The 14,405-nt window shown below is 45.1% G+C and overlaps 1 pseudogene; it reads right to left on the minus strand.

The window, feature by feature from the left end:
- Positions 1 to 9,755: 9,755 nt before the first annotated feature.
- On the minus strand, positions 9,756 to 10,962 carry LOC111521363 (annotated as a pseudogene).
- Positions 10,963 to 14,405: the final 3,443 nt, after the last annotated feature.

Raw genomic sequence — 14,405 nt, forward strand, 5'->3', positions numbered from 1 at the left:
ATGAGCCACCACACCTGGTCCCCCATAAAAGCAATCTTGCGTCTCTGCTCCCCCAGTCCTGCTACAGTCCTTTTCTCTCTGCATATCTGCTTTTTTTTTTTCGCCTCTGTTCCACTTGACAAGCGGAATATGGCTGCTGTGTAGCTTCCAGTCCACATGTTAAAATCCCAGCCACCTTCAAACTGATTCGCTGCTTCTCAGTCCAATCCTAAATTCCCAATGAAACAATCTAGTAATCACCTGGGTTGGGGCTGTGGTCCAAGCAGCCATGGCCAGGGAGGCAGAGTCAGATAGAAGCGAAATGGCTCCCAAGAACCCACTCCAGTGATGTGATCTGTGGGTATGCTTCCCAGAGAAAAGGCGTGGCTACGAGGCTGGGGAAATAACCCAAAACATAAAACATATCAGTTTATTGCTCTTATACTTGGACTATTTGAAACTCAGGATTTATTTTTTATTTTTTATTTCTACTTTTATGTATTTATTTTTGTATGTGATGGAGTCTCGCTCTGTTGCCCAGGCTGGAGTGCAGTGGCATGATCTCAGCTCACTGCAACGTCTTCCTCCTGGGTTCAAGCGATTCTCCTGCCTCAGCCTCCCGAGTAGCTGGGATTACAGGCACATGCCACCACGCCCAGCTAATTTTTGTATTTTTAGTAAAGATGGGGTTTCACCACATTGGCCAGGATGGTCTCGATCTCTTGACCTTGTGATCGTCGACCTCGGCCTCCCAAAGTGCTGGGATTACAGGTGTGAGCCACCGCGCGCAGCCAGGAATGTTTTGTTTTGTTTTGAGACGGAGTCTCACTCTGTTGCCCAGGCTAGAGTGCAGTGGCACAATCCCGGCTCACTGCAACCTCCACCTCCCAGGTTCAAGTGATTCTTCTGCTTCAGAGTAGCTGGAACTACAGGCACCTGCCACCACGCCCAGATAATTTTTTGTATTTTTAGTAGAGACGAGGTTTCACTATGTTGGCCAGGCTGGGCTTGAACTCCTGACCTTATGATCCGCCGGCCTCTGCCTCCCAAAGTGCTGGGATTACAGGCGTGAACCACTACGCCCGTCCGACCAGGAATGTTTTAAAGAAAATCATTCCAGTGATGTTTTTGTAAAATGAAGTTTGCATGACCATGGCCAGTTCATATAGCAGGGTGGAAACAAGAGACCACTTCTTGTGGGCAGCCCAAATGACCATCCTCTCAGATCCCAGCTACACCAAATCTCTGTACCTTTCCAGTCTTCAAGGTGCAGTAAACTCAAAATTAAATAGTGAGCATTAACTTTTGCTTCCAGGGCTCCCAAGTAGAGTCTTTTTTTTTTTTTGAGACGGAGTCTCGCTCTGTCGCCCAGGCTGGAGTGCAGTGGCCGGATCTCGGCTCACTGCAAGCTCCGCCTCCCGGGTTCACGCCGTTCTCCTGCCTCAGCCTCCCGAGTAGCTGGGACTACAGGCGCCCGCCACCTCGCCCAGCTAGTTTTTTTTTTTTGCATTTTTTAGTAGAGACGGGATTTCACTGTGTTAGCCAGGATGGTCTCGATCTCCTGACCTCGTGATCCGTCCGTCTTGGCCTCCCAAAGTGCTGGGATTACAGGCTTGAGCCACCGCGCCCGGCCAGTAGAGTCTATTTTTAGGAACAGCTTGGATCTTTGAAAATGCAGGTTGGCCCAGCACGGTAGCTCACGCCTGTAATCCCAGCACTTTGGGAGGCCAAGGCAGGTGGATCACCTGAGGTCAGGAGTTCGAGACCAGCCTGCCCAACATGGTGAAACCCCATCTCTACTAAAAGTACAACAATTAGCCGGGTGTAGTGGCACGTGCCTGTAGTCCCAGCTACTCAGGAGGCTGAGGTAGGAGAATCGCTTGAACCTGGGAGGCGGAGGTTGCAGTGCACCGAGATCACGCCACTGTACTCCAGCCTGGGCGACAGAGTGACACTCTGTGCCCACCCCCAAAAAAGAAAAAAAAGAAGAGGAAGAAAATAGCACTGACTGCAGAAGACCTGGGTTTGAATTTTGATGCTCTCACTGAATGCTTTGTCATCTTGGGCAAAGGACCCAGCTACTCTCCATCTCTTCATCTGAAAAATGGAAGTAATAATATTTTATTCTTACCTCAAAGGGCTAATTGAGATTCAGGTGAAATTATGTAATTAAATAAACAGTACTTTGTAAATTGTACAGAATAGCAAAGTGTGTCACTTGTATATCCACAAATCTCACCAGACTTTAGTACAAATAGGGAAGAAATCTGTTGTATGTAACATAATATGGTAGTTGAGAACAAGTTGGTTTCTGCAAATGGTGCTGGAACAATTGGATATTAATATGCAAGAAAGGGAACCATGATCCATATCATGTACCATATACAAAAATGAACCTGAAATGAATCATACACCTAAATTTAAACCTGAAATTATAAACTTTCCAGAAGAAAATATTTATAACTTATAGATAGGCAAATATTTCATAGATAAGACACACAAAAAACCATGAACCATAAAAAATGTTTCAATTAGACTCAATAAATGAAAACTTCTGCCCTCCAAGACACTGTTAAGAAAATGAAAAGATAAGACACAAATTGAAAGGAAATAATTTAAAAGCACACATCTGATAAAAGCTTTGTATCCGGGGCTGGGCATGATGGCTCACACCTGTAATCCCAGTGCTTTGGGAGGCTGAAGGGGGGGCAGATCACTTGAGGCTAGCAGTTCGAGACCAGCCTGGCCAACGTAGTGAGACCCGCCCCCCCCCATCTCTATTAAAAATTAAAAAATGAAAAAAGTGGGCAAAATATATAAATAGACCTCCATTAGGTGAGAGAAAAAGATGGCAAGTACATGAAAAAAGTTCAATGTCATTAGCCATCGGGTGCAAATTAAAACCATAATGAGATACCATTACACACTTAGAGTAGTTAAAATAAAAATAAGCCGGGCGCGGTGGCTCATGTCTGTAATCCCAGCACTTTGGGAGGCTGAGGTGGGCAGATCACAAGGTCAGGAGATTGAGACCATCCTGGTTAACACGATGAAACTCTGTCTCTACTAAAAAATACAAAAAAATTAGCCAGGCATGGTGGTGGGCACCTGTAGTCCCAGCTACTCGGGAGGCTGAGAATGGCATGAACCTGGGAGGCGGAGCTTGCAGTGAGCTGAGATTTTGCCACTGCACTCCAGCCTGGGTGACAGAGCGAGACTCGGTCTAAAAAAAAAAAGTAAAATAAAATAAAATAAAATAGAAATAAATTCATAATATGAAATGTTATAGAGGATACAGAATAACTGGAAGTTTCATACATATACATTGCAAGTGGCAATATGAAAAAGGTACAGTCACTTTGGAAAAGAGGCAGTTTATTATTTTTTAAAATTTATTATTATTATTATTATTTTGAGATAGGCTCTTGCTCTATCTCCCAGGCTGGGGTGCAGTGGCAGGATCACAGCTTACTATAGCCTTGACCTTCTGGGCTCAATCAATCCTCCCACCTCAGCCTCCTGAGTAGTTGGGACCACAAGTGCACACTACCATGCCCAGCTAATTTTTGTCTTTGTTTCCAAGAGCTGGGGTTTTGCCTGCGCTGGTCTCCAACTCCCGGGCTCAAGTGATCAGCCCTCCTTGGCCTCCCAAAATGCTGAGACAACAGGTGTGAGCCATTAGCCAGGCGTAGTGACCCATACCTGTAATCCCATCTATTCAGGAGGCTGAGGCATGAGAATTACTTGATCCCAGGAGGCGGAGGTTGCAGTGAGCCGAGATAGCGTCACTGCTTTCCAGCCTGGGCAACAGAGCAAGACTCCATCTCAAAAAAAAAAAAAAAAAATAGAAATGATAAAGATTGCTTTGGTGGTCCTGGCTCCAGATGCTTTCAGGACCCTGCTGCATACCTGTCCATCAGTGCTATGAAAGCACCTCTCTATCCTTTCAAAACTGCCCTTTCTTTTTCTTAGGCTCACTCAAATGGGTTTCTGTTCTTTAGAACCAAAGAGTCCTACCTACCACAATAGTAAAATGAGTTATCATGGAGTAGAAAGACAAGGCTTGGACCCAGCCCATGGGGATTGAGAAACAGAGCTGACTTTTTGGGCAATGGGTGCTGCGAGCCAGAGACGGAATCCTCCCCTCTTCTGTTCCTTATGAAATAAATTGCATGAAAGGTTTAGGCCAGCTGAGTGAAGATTAGCTCTACAAAGTGAACAAAGGAGGGTATTATCCAGGTTAAACTACCATTTGTTTCCAGCTGGGAAGGAGCAGAGAGGATGAAGAGGAGGAGAGAGGAAAAACGGGGAGAAAAAAACGGACACAATGTGGTGCCAGAAAATGTTTATATATTCACATTTGGAGGCTTCTTACCTTTGGATGAAAAATGCTGGTCGATTGCCAGGTATTCGTTTGTAAATTAGGAATTTATAGTACATTTAAGTTTACTGTAAATAAATGAACCCTCCATAAAATCAGCTTTCTGACACATTTCCAGACATCTCTCCAAAGCAGCCCATGAGAAATCCTAACTCTCCTTACAAGCAGAATTAAATAGCAGTTTTAGTTTCTCTGCCATGTTCCTGCCTTTGCTGTTAGCTGGGATGAACAGAATGAATGATGTTAGCTGGGATGAACAGAATGAATGATGTTAGCTAGGATGAACAGAATGAATGATGCACAGAGGCGGATGAGACAATGGGGCTGATTCATGGTTTGGGAAAACAGAGAATTGTCACAGAGCTAACACTGGCCCTCCTTTTTGCCGAGGACACTGCAATGTTTAGCTGAAAGCATCTTGTTTGGATTCTTCCAACCACTGGGTAAGCATCTAAATGAGAAAAGCAATATGGGACTCCCAGGATCCCTGGGGACGCTTAAAACAATCCTGAGATACCCTGGCAAAGCTTGTGATCTTTGTAAACAAGCGGAGAGATGTTTTTCAAACAGCTGTTAATTTCATTAAGAAGCCTAATTTTAAGGTCCCAGAACAGGCATTTCTTTTTATGCCAAGATCATCTCTGAGTTTTATATTTGCATCCAGTCCTGGTAGCTTAGCTTGGATGTCGGTGTTAGTTAAGCTTACATTTGGATGGGCATTTTCACTTGTGCTCTGAAAAGAATTTACCCTTAGAATAGACTACATTTGACCAAACTAAAGTCAGTGGGCAATTTAGAACTACTTATTTATATTTTTATTATTATCATATTGCACAAACTCTTTTGTGACTTTTTCATTGAACACTGTAGTTTGAAAACATGAACTTGTCAACAAATTTTAATCTATAAGATAACTTCGGGGCGGGTGTGGTGGCTCATGCCTGTAATCCCAACACTTTGGGAGAAGGCAGGCAGATCACTTGAGGTCGGGAGTTCGAGACCAGCCTGCCCAACATGGAGAAACCCCGTCTCTACTAAAAATACAAAATTAGCTGGGCGTGATGGTGCATGCCTATAATCCCAGCTACTTGGGAGGCTGAGGCAAGAGAATCGCTTGAACCCAGGAGGTGGGGGTTGCAGTGAGCCGAGATTGTGCCATTGTACTCCAACCTGGGCAACAAGGATAATCCTATCTATATATATAAATATGACTTCGAATAAATGTGCAATGTTTGATTCTGTGGATGAACCATCATTTGTTTATCTGCTCCCTTGTTGGACAATTAGGTTGTTTTTATTTTTCATAGCAATAAACCATGCTTCAGTAAAAATTATTGTAGATAAATTTTTGCACACTTTCTTATTTTCCTAAAAAAAAAATTCTGGGCCAGGCACAGTGGCTCATGCCTGTAATCCCAGCACTTTGGGAGGCCAAGGTGGGGGGATCACCTGAGGTCAGGACTTTGAGACCATCCTGGCCAACATGGCGAAACCCCATCTCTACTAAAAGTACAAAAATTAGCCGGGCTTGGTGGCAGGTGCCTGTAATCCAGGTAATCAGGAGGCTGAGGCAGGAGAATCGCTGGAACCCGGGGTGGGGGGTGGAGGTTGTGGTGAGCCAAAATCGCATCATTGCACTCCAGCCTAGGCGACAAGAGTGAGGCTCCGGCTGGGCGCGGTGGCTCAAGCCTGTAATCCCAGCACTTTGGGAGGCCGAGACGGGCGGATCACGAGGTCAGGAGATCGAGACCATCCTGGCTAACATGGTGAAACCCCGAGACCATCCTGGCTAACATGGTGAAACCCCGTGTCTACTAAAAAATACAAAAACACTAGCCAGGCAAGGTGGCGGGCGCCTGTAGTCCCAGCTACTCGGGAGGCTGAGGCAGGAGAATGGCGTAAACCGGGGAGGCGGAGCTTGCAGTGAGCTGAGATCTGGCCACTGCACTCCAGTCGGGGAGACAGAGCGAAACCCCATCTTAATGAAAAAAAAAAAAGAAAAAATAAGAGTGAGGCTCCGTCTCAAAAAAAAAAAAGAAAAAAGTTCTGGATTTTGTGTTGCTGGGTCAGAAGAGAAGCATTTTTAAATGTTTTTTGTTTTGTTTCGTTTTTTGTTTTGAGACGGAGTTTCGTTCTTGTCACCCAGGCTGGAGTGCAATGGCGCGATCTCGGCTCACCACAAACTCTGTCTCCCGGGTTCAAGCAATTCTCCTGCCTCAGCCTCCTGAGTTGCTGGGATTACAGGCACGCGCCACCATGCCTGGCTAATTTTTATTTTTAGTAGAGACAGGTTTCTCCATGTTGGTCAGGCTGGTCTTGAACTCCCGACCTCAGGTGATCCGCCTGCCTCGGCCAATGTTTTTGACTCATTTCATACTGAGAAATTGTCTTCTGGAGTATAATCCTCTGCTAAGCATAAAAGTGCTTTCCTTCACACACACTTGGCTCTCCAGTTTAACTTCATTTATTCCTTTTTTTTTTTTTAAGAGAATTTTCTTGAGTTTTCCAGGAAAGTGAGCATATAATCTCCAAATAATAATAATCTTGGGGGGGGGGGGGACGGTTTGTGTGTTTCATCTACTAGATGAGCAAAGTTGCAAGAATTTATGTTTCAGCATTGGTAAGAATGGGGGTAAATGGCTCTTCCCAACCCCATGAGTATACATTGGTAAGTATTTTTGGAGGATAATTTGAGACTGTGAAAAATTTTAAATTATATACCATTTCACCTAGCGATTACACTTCTAGAAGATTATTATTCACAAGTGAGCAAAGACATATGGATAAAGGTATTCATTAAGCACTTTTCCTTAATAGCAAACATTAAAATAAAATAAAACATTCATCAGTAAGAAATGGTTAAATAGGCCAGGTGCAGTGGCTCACGCCTGTAATCCCAGCAGTTTGGAAAGCTGAGGTGGTGGATTACTTGACCTTAGGAGTTCAAGACCAGCCTAGCCAACATGGTGAAACCCCGTCTTTACTAACAAAACCGAAAACAAAACAAAACAAAAAACAGAACAAAAAAATAGCCAGGTGAGGTGGCACAAGCCTGTAGTCCCAGCTACTCAGGAGGAGGCTGAGGCAGGAGAATAACTTGAACCTGGGAGGCGGAGGTTGCAGTGAGCCAAGATTACACTGCTGTACTCCAGTCTGGGCAACAGAGCAAGACTCTGTCTCAAAAAAAAAAAAAAAAAAAAGAAATGGTTACATAAATTATAGTAGCTAATACTATGAAATACTATGCAGCCATTAAAGAGAATAAGGTAGATCTCTAGTACCAAACTGGAAACTGGTCCATGCGATTTTGTCAAGTTGATAACATATGTTGCAGGATAATAATATTTTATGATCCCAGTTTTATTTTTCAAAATCAATGTATATACACTCAGAAATATATATGCCTAAATATGCATAGAAAAGCGTCTGAAAAAGACACATTGAACTGTTGAAGGTGATTACCTCTGAGAAATGAAATAGATATAATAACGGGAATGTTTACTTGTAACTTTACATGTTGTTTTAACTTTTTTTTCTTTCTTTTTTTTTTTTTTTTGTTTTGAGATGGAGTCTGGCTCTGTCAGCCAGGCTGGAGCGCAATGGTGTGATCTTGGCTCACTGCAACCTCCGCCTCCTGGATTCAAGCAATTCTCCTGCCTCAGCCTCCACAGTAGCTGGGATTACAGGCGTGAACCACCATGCCCAGCTAATTTTTTGTATCTTTAGTAGAGATGGGGTTTCACCATGTTGGTCAGACTGGTCTCAAACTCCTGACCTCATGATCTGCCCACCTCAGCCTCCCAAAATGTTGGGATTACAGGCGTGAGCCACTGCGCCCAGCCATTTTAACTTTTTATGAATATTTATTCCTCTAAAAAAGAGGAAAGTAATGTGTCTCTTCCTTTCCAATTCTATGTCATTTCTTTTTCTTATCCTATTGCATTAGATTAGAATTTTGAGAGCAGTTGTTACTATGAATAGTAATAGGTGACATCCTTGTCTTGTTCCTGACTTTATTTTATTTTTATTTCTGAGAGCACGTCTTGCCCTGTCACCCAGGCTGGAGTGCAATGGCAAGGTCTCGGCTCATTGCAAACTCTGCCTCCCAAGTTCAAGCAATTCTCCTGCCTCAGCCTCCGGAGTAGCTGGGATTACAGGTGCAAGTCACCATGCCTGGCTAATTTTTTTTTTTTTTTTTTTGTATCTTTAGTAGAAACGGGGTTTCATCATGTTGGCTAGGGCTGGCCTTGAACTCCTGACTTTATGATCCCCCTGCCTCAGTCTCCCAAAGTGCTGGGATTACAGGTGGGAGCCACCGTGCCTGGCCTCTTTTTTTTTTTTTTTTTTTTTTTTTTTTGAGACGGAGTCTTGCTCTATCGCCCAGGCTAGGGTGTAGTGGCTCAATCTCAGCTCACTGCAGCCTCTGCCTCCCGGGTTCCAGCGATTCTCCTGCCTCAGCCTCTCAAGTAGCTGAGATTACAGGCACACACCACCACACCTGGCTAATTTTTGTATTTTTAGTAGAGATGGGGTTTCACCATGTTGGCCAGGCTGGTCTCAAACTCCTGACCTGAGATGATCCTCCCGCCTTGACCTCCCAAAGTGCTGGGATTACAGGCATGAGCCACTGCACCCGGCTGTTGCTACTGAGTATAATAGTTACACCTTTGGCTGGATGTGGTGGCTTATGCCTGTAAAGTCCTACTTTAAACCACTCCTTAATGAAACCTCCTTTAAGCCTTCTAGGTGAGAATTAATCTTTTACTCCACTAGTTAAATAAAACTAGAAGAAAGGGACAGAAAGTTTGTTTTACCTGGCCAGGTGTGGTGGCTCACACCTGTAATCCCAGCACTTTGGGAGGCTGAGATGGGTGGATCACCTGAGCTCAGGAGTTCAAGACCAGCCTGACCAACACGGAGAAACCCTGTCTCTACTAAAAATACAAAATTAGCCAGGCGTCGTGGTGCATGCCTGCAATCCCAGGTACTTGGGAGGCTGAGGCAGGAGAATCACTTGAACCTGGGAGGTGGAGGTTGCAGTGAGCTGAGATCATGCCAGTGCACTCCAGCCTGGGCAACAGAGTGAGACTCTGTCTCAAAAAAAAAAAAAAAAAAGGAAAAAAAAAGAAAAGAAAAAAGAAAGTTTGTTCTACCCTTTGCCTGGTCTATGTGGTAGCATGCCAGATAAATTTGATACATCCTTTTGTGCTATGTTTCTTCATATTAGAACTTCAAAAATTATATATATCTACATGTGTTTGCCTCAAAAAGTGACATGTATCCAAAGAAAAAATGACAGGATGTCCATCCCTTGGCCCCCTTCCGTCCCCCTTCCTGCTGCTCCTCAGCCTCCCGAGATTGAACCCTGGCTGGGGCTGGGTAGCGGGACAGCCCCTCAGATGAGGTCAGCAACACTGAGAGACATTTCCTCAATGGAGGTGTTGTAGACGGACTCGATGTCTCAAAGAGCCCTCTTCTTCTATCACCATGTTAACAGCCACACCCTTACAGTCAAACTGTCCACCTCAACCAATTCTGTGGATGTAGTTTACTCTGTTGGTGGGAAGGTCATAGTTGATGAGTTAAGAAACCTGCGGCACAGCAATGCCTCTGGCCAGCAGGTCAGTGGGAATCAAAACTCTGCTAGAGCCAGAACAAAACTCCCTCACTGGCCAGGCGCAGAGCCTCGTGCCTGTAATCCTAGCGCTTTGGAAGGCCAAGGTGGGCAGATCACCTGAGGTTGGGAGTTCGAGACCAGCCAACATGGAGAAACCCCATCTCTACTAAAAGTAAAAAGTTAGCCAGGCGTGGTGGCGCATGCCTGTAATCCCAGCTACTTGGGAGGCTGAGACAGGAGAATCACTTGAACCCAGGAGGAGGAGGTTGTAGTGAGCCGAGATCGCGCCACTGCACTCCAGCCCGGGCAACAAAAGTGAAACTCCATCTCAAAAACAAACAAACAAACAAAACAAAACAAAACAAAACTCCCTCATGATCACATCTTGTTCCTCTTGACCCTTATCTCCATGCATGGCAGAGACAGTGAAATCTCAAGCATGCAACTTCTCAGGGAGCCAGTCCACCTTCCTTCGGGTGTTGATGAAGACATCTGCCTGGGTGACAGGGTTTCATGCAAGTCACACAGGGTGTCCCGTTTCCACTCCTCTCGTTCCATGTTGATGTAGAATTGGTGGATACCCTCCAGGTCAACTCTTCCTTCTTGTCAAGAATCTGAATGGGGTCCTTCGTGAATTTCTTGGTCACCTCAAGCACATCAGAAGGCACTGTAGCTGACGGCAAACTGGATGTTGCTGTTGAGTTTTTGGAATATGTCGTAGATCTGGTCCCTGAATCCACAGCTTAACATTTCGTCAGCTTCGTCCACACATCTTGATGTTTGAATAAATGTTTCCAGGCTGAGTGTGGTGGCGCACGCCTGTAATCCTAGCACTTTGGGAGACTGAGGTGGGCGGATCACCTGAGATCAGCTTCGTACAAACATCTTGATATCTTGATGTATTTAGGAGACAGGTATCTCCAGTTAAGCCTATCAAACACACGGCTGGGGTACCCACGATAATATGAGGAGCTTCCATCTGTGGTTTCTTTTCTTTCTTTTTTTTTTTTTTTTTGAGACAGAGTCTCGCTCTGTCGCCCAGGCTGGAGTACAGTGGCACAATCTCGGCTCACTGCAACCTCCGCCTCCTGGGCTCACACTATTCTCCTGCCTCAGCCTCCCTAGCAGCTGGGACTACAGGCGCCCGCCACCACTCCTGGCTAATTTTTTTGTATTTTTAGTAGAGATGGGGTTTCACCGTGTTCGCCAGGATGGTCTCGATCTCCTGACCTCGTGATCTGCCCACCTTGGCCTCCCAAAGTGCTGGGATTACAGGCTTGAGCCACCGCGCCCGGCCTTCCATCTGTGGTTTCTGCACCTCAGCACGCACGTGGGCGCCCCCAGTACAGGCATGACAGGCGGCACCCATGCAGTCTCCTAGTGCCATGACCACCTTCTGTATCTGCTAAGCCAATTCCTCAGTGAGTGCTAGGACCAAAGCCTGGGTGGCCTTTAGATCTAATTCAATCTGTTGCAGAATTGATACGGCAAATGTGGCCGTTTTCCTAGTCCCAGATTCGGCTTGAATGATCACATCATAACCCTTGATACAAGGTAGAATGCCTTGCTGCTGAACGGCAAGGGCTTCTCAAAACCATAGTCGTGGAAGCCACGGAGAAGGGACTCTGATAGGTTCATGTCATCAAAGCTATCTACAATCTCATTCCAGTTACTCTCCATGACACCTCCATGCTCCATCCCATCAGGGTCATTGTGTCTGGATCAGGAATCCTGACTTGCAGACGTGATCCTTAGATATACACATATATATAATTTTATTTTTTTGAGACTGAGTTTCACTCTATTGCCCAGGCTGGAGTGAAGTGGTGCGATCTCGGCTCACCTCAACCTCTGTCTCCTGGGTTCAAGGGATTCTCCTGCCTCAGCTTCCGAGTAACTGGAACTACAGGTGCGGGTTACTACACCTGGGTCATTTTTTTTTTTTTTTTTTGAGATGGAGTCTCGCTCTGTCACCCAGGCTGGAGTGCAATGGCACGATCTCGGCTCACTGCAAGCTCCGCCTCCCAGATTCTCGCCATTCTCTTGCCTCAGCCTCCGGAGTAGCTGGGACTACAGGCGCCCACCACCACAGCCAGCTAATTTTTTGTATTTTTAGTAGAGACAGGGTTTCACCATGTTAGCCAGGATGGTCTCGATCTCCTGACCTCGTGATTCGCCCACCTTGGCCTCCCAAAGTCCTGGGATTACAGGTGTGAACCACCACGCCTGGCCCTTTAATTTGTATTTTTAGTAGAGATGGGTTTTGCCATATTAGCCAGGCTGATCTCGAACTCCTGGTCTCAGGTGAGCCACCTGCCTCGGCCTCCCGAAGTGCTGGGATTACAGGAGTGAGCCACCATGCCCGGCAAGTGCTGCTTTTAAATATTCCTTCTAGGTCTAGGCTGAGTTTCAATCTGTTAATAGCCTTTAATTTGTTTTTACGGACTCTCAGTGTTCATGACACAGGTGGATGTCATGATGCTGAGATGAGGAAGGACAGGTCTAGTTGGACTTGCCCTCGTTGACATATCCATACCTTGGGGAAATGCAGGTACACACAATAATTAGCTAAAATCTCCCAGGGTGAGTCCCATGACAGGTGGGTCGTGATTCTCCTTTAAATGGGACTTTGATTCACAGAACTTGTGTGCCCAAAAGCTTCCTTCTCACAACTTGCTAATTGCTTTCTATCAAATTTGCACACATAACAACATCCATTTACCTATAAATTATAGAGGACAGTTCTCAAAACAACAGTTTAATATTTGCACTTAGGCCGGGCGCGGTAGCTCAAGCCTGTAATCCCAGCACTTTGGGAGGCCGAGACGGGCGGATCACGAGGTCAGGAGATCGAGACCATCCTGGCTAACACGGTGAAACCCCATCTCTACTTAAAAAAAAAAAACAAAAAAACAAAAAAACTAGCTGGGCGAGGTGGCGGGCGCCTGTAGTCCAGCTACTCTGGAGGCTGAGGCAGGAGAATGGTGTGAACCTGGGAGGCAGAGCTTGCAGTGAGCTGAGATCCGGCCACTGCACTCCAGCCTGGGCGACAGAGCGAGACTCCGTCTCAAAAAAAAAAAAAAAAAAAAATTTGCACTTATCATAAATAGACTTTTACTCTGGAGATACCTTAGAAGAAGATACTCCTCTTCCCAATAGAAGTATTTTTGGAGTGCTTCTTCCAGTCAGCTTATTTGCAGAATTGTTTAAACTGACACTAATTTTACTATAGCAATTGAATAAATGTTTCCAGGCTGGGTGTGGTGGCTCATGCCTGTAATCCCAGCAATTTGGGAGACTGAGGTGGGCAGATCACCTGAGGTCAGGAGTTTGAGACAAGCGTGGCCAACGTGGTGAAAACCCGTCTCTCCTAAAAATGCAAAAATTAGCCAGGCGTGGAGGCGGGCGCCTGTAATCTCAGTTTCTCAGGAGGCTGAGGCAGGAGAATCGCTTCAACCCAGGAGGCGGAGGTTGCAGTGAGCTGAGATTGTACCATTGCACTCCAGGCTGGGTGACACAGTGAGACTCCGTCTCAATAAATAAGTAAATGTTTCAATTTTGAAAATGTCTACTGGAAAAATAAAGATTTGCAATTAAAATGAATGGGGAGATTCTTAGATTGTGGTAAGTAAAATGGATGTTTACACTTAATTTTTTTTCAAGAAACATCATCTAAAATGTTCATTATTAAATGTTTCCTGGATGGATACAGTAAGTTCTATCTAAGTCCTTACAAATTCTGATTGATAGCATAGATGTCCTAATTCTACATGTTCAGTAGACAAGGGTTTATTAAGATAGATCTATCATCCTAGCAGCTAACTGAAGGGAAAGTGCATAGAACTGTAACGCATCACTTCACATCAAGGTAAGCACGTAACAGTTTTCTGTTCAGAAAAATCATAATCCAGGGAGAAAGTTTTATACCTTCCCCCAAAGGGAGTTTATTGTTTTTTGAAGGACCGCTATAGAAATAAAATTTAAGGCCGGGCGTGGTGGCTCAAGCCTGTAATCCCGGCACTTTGGGAGGCCGAGATGGGCGGATCACGAGGTCAGGAGATCGAGACCATTCTGGCTAACACGGTGAAACCCCGTCTCTACTAAAAAATACAAAAAACTAGCCGGGCGACGTGGCAGGCGCCTGTAGTCCCAGCTACTCAGGAGGCTGAGGCAGGAGAATGGCGTGAACCCGGGAGGCGGAGCTTGCAGTGAGCTGAGATCTGGCCACTGCACTCCAGCCTGGGCGACAGAGCAAGACTCCGTCTCATTAAAAAAAAAAAAAAAAAAAGAAATAAAGTTTGATATAAATTTAGTGTATAATTACATAATATAGATTTCAAATTTTTATAAATATGAGTCTGAGAGCTCAAGGTTTATAGGAGTTAGTGCTACCTATTTGTATGAAGTCAGTGTTTATAAAAGTGTTCC

This window comes from Piliocolobus tephrosceles, chromosome 16 (genome assembly GCF_002776525.5).
Source record: "Piliocolobus tephrosceles isolate RC106 chromosome 16, ASM277652v3, whole genome shotgun sequence".
In the NCBI taxonomy this organism is placed as follows: domain Eukaryota; kingdom Metazoa; phylum Chordata; class Mammalia; order Primates; family Cercopithecidae; genus Piliocolobus; species Piliocolobus tephrosceles.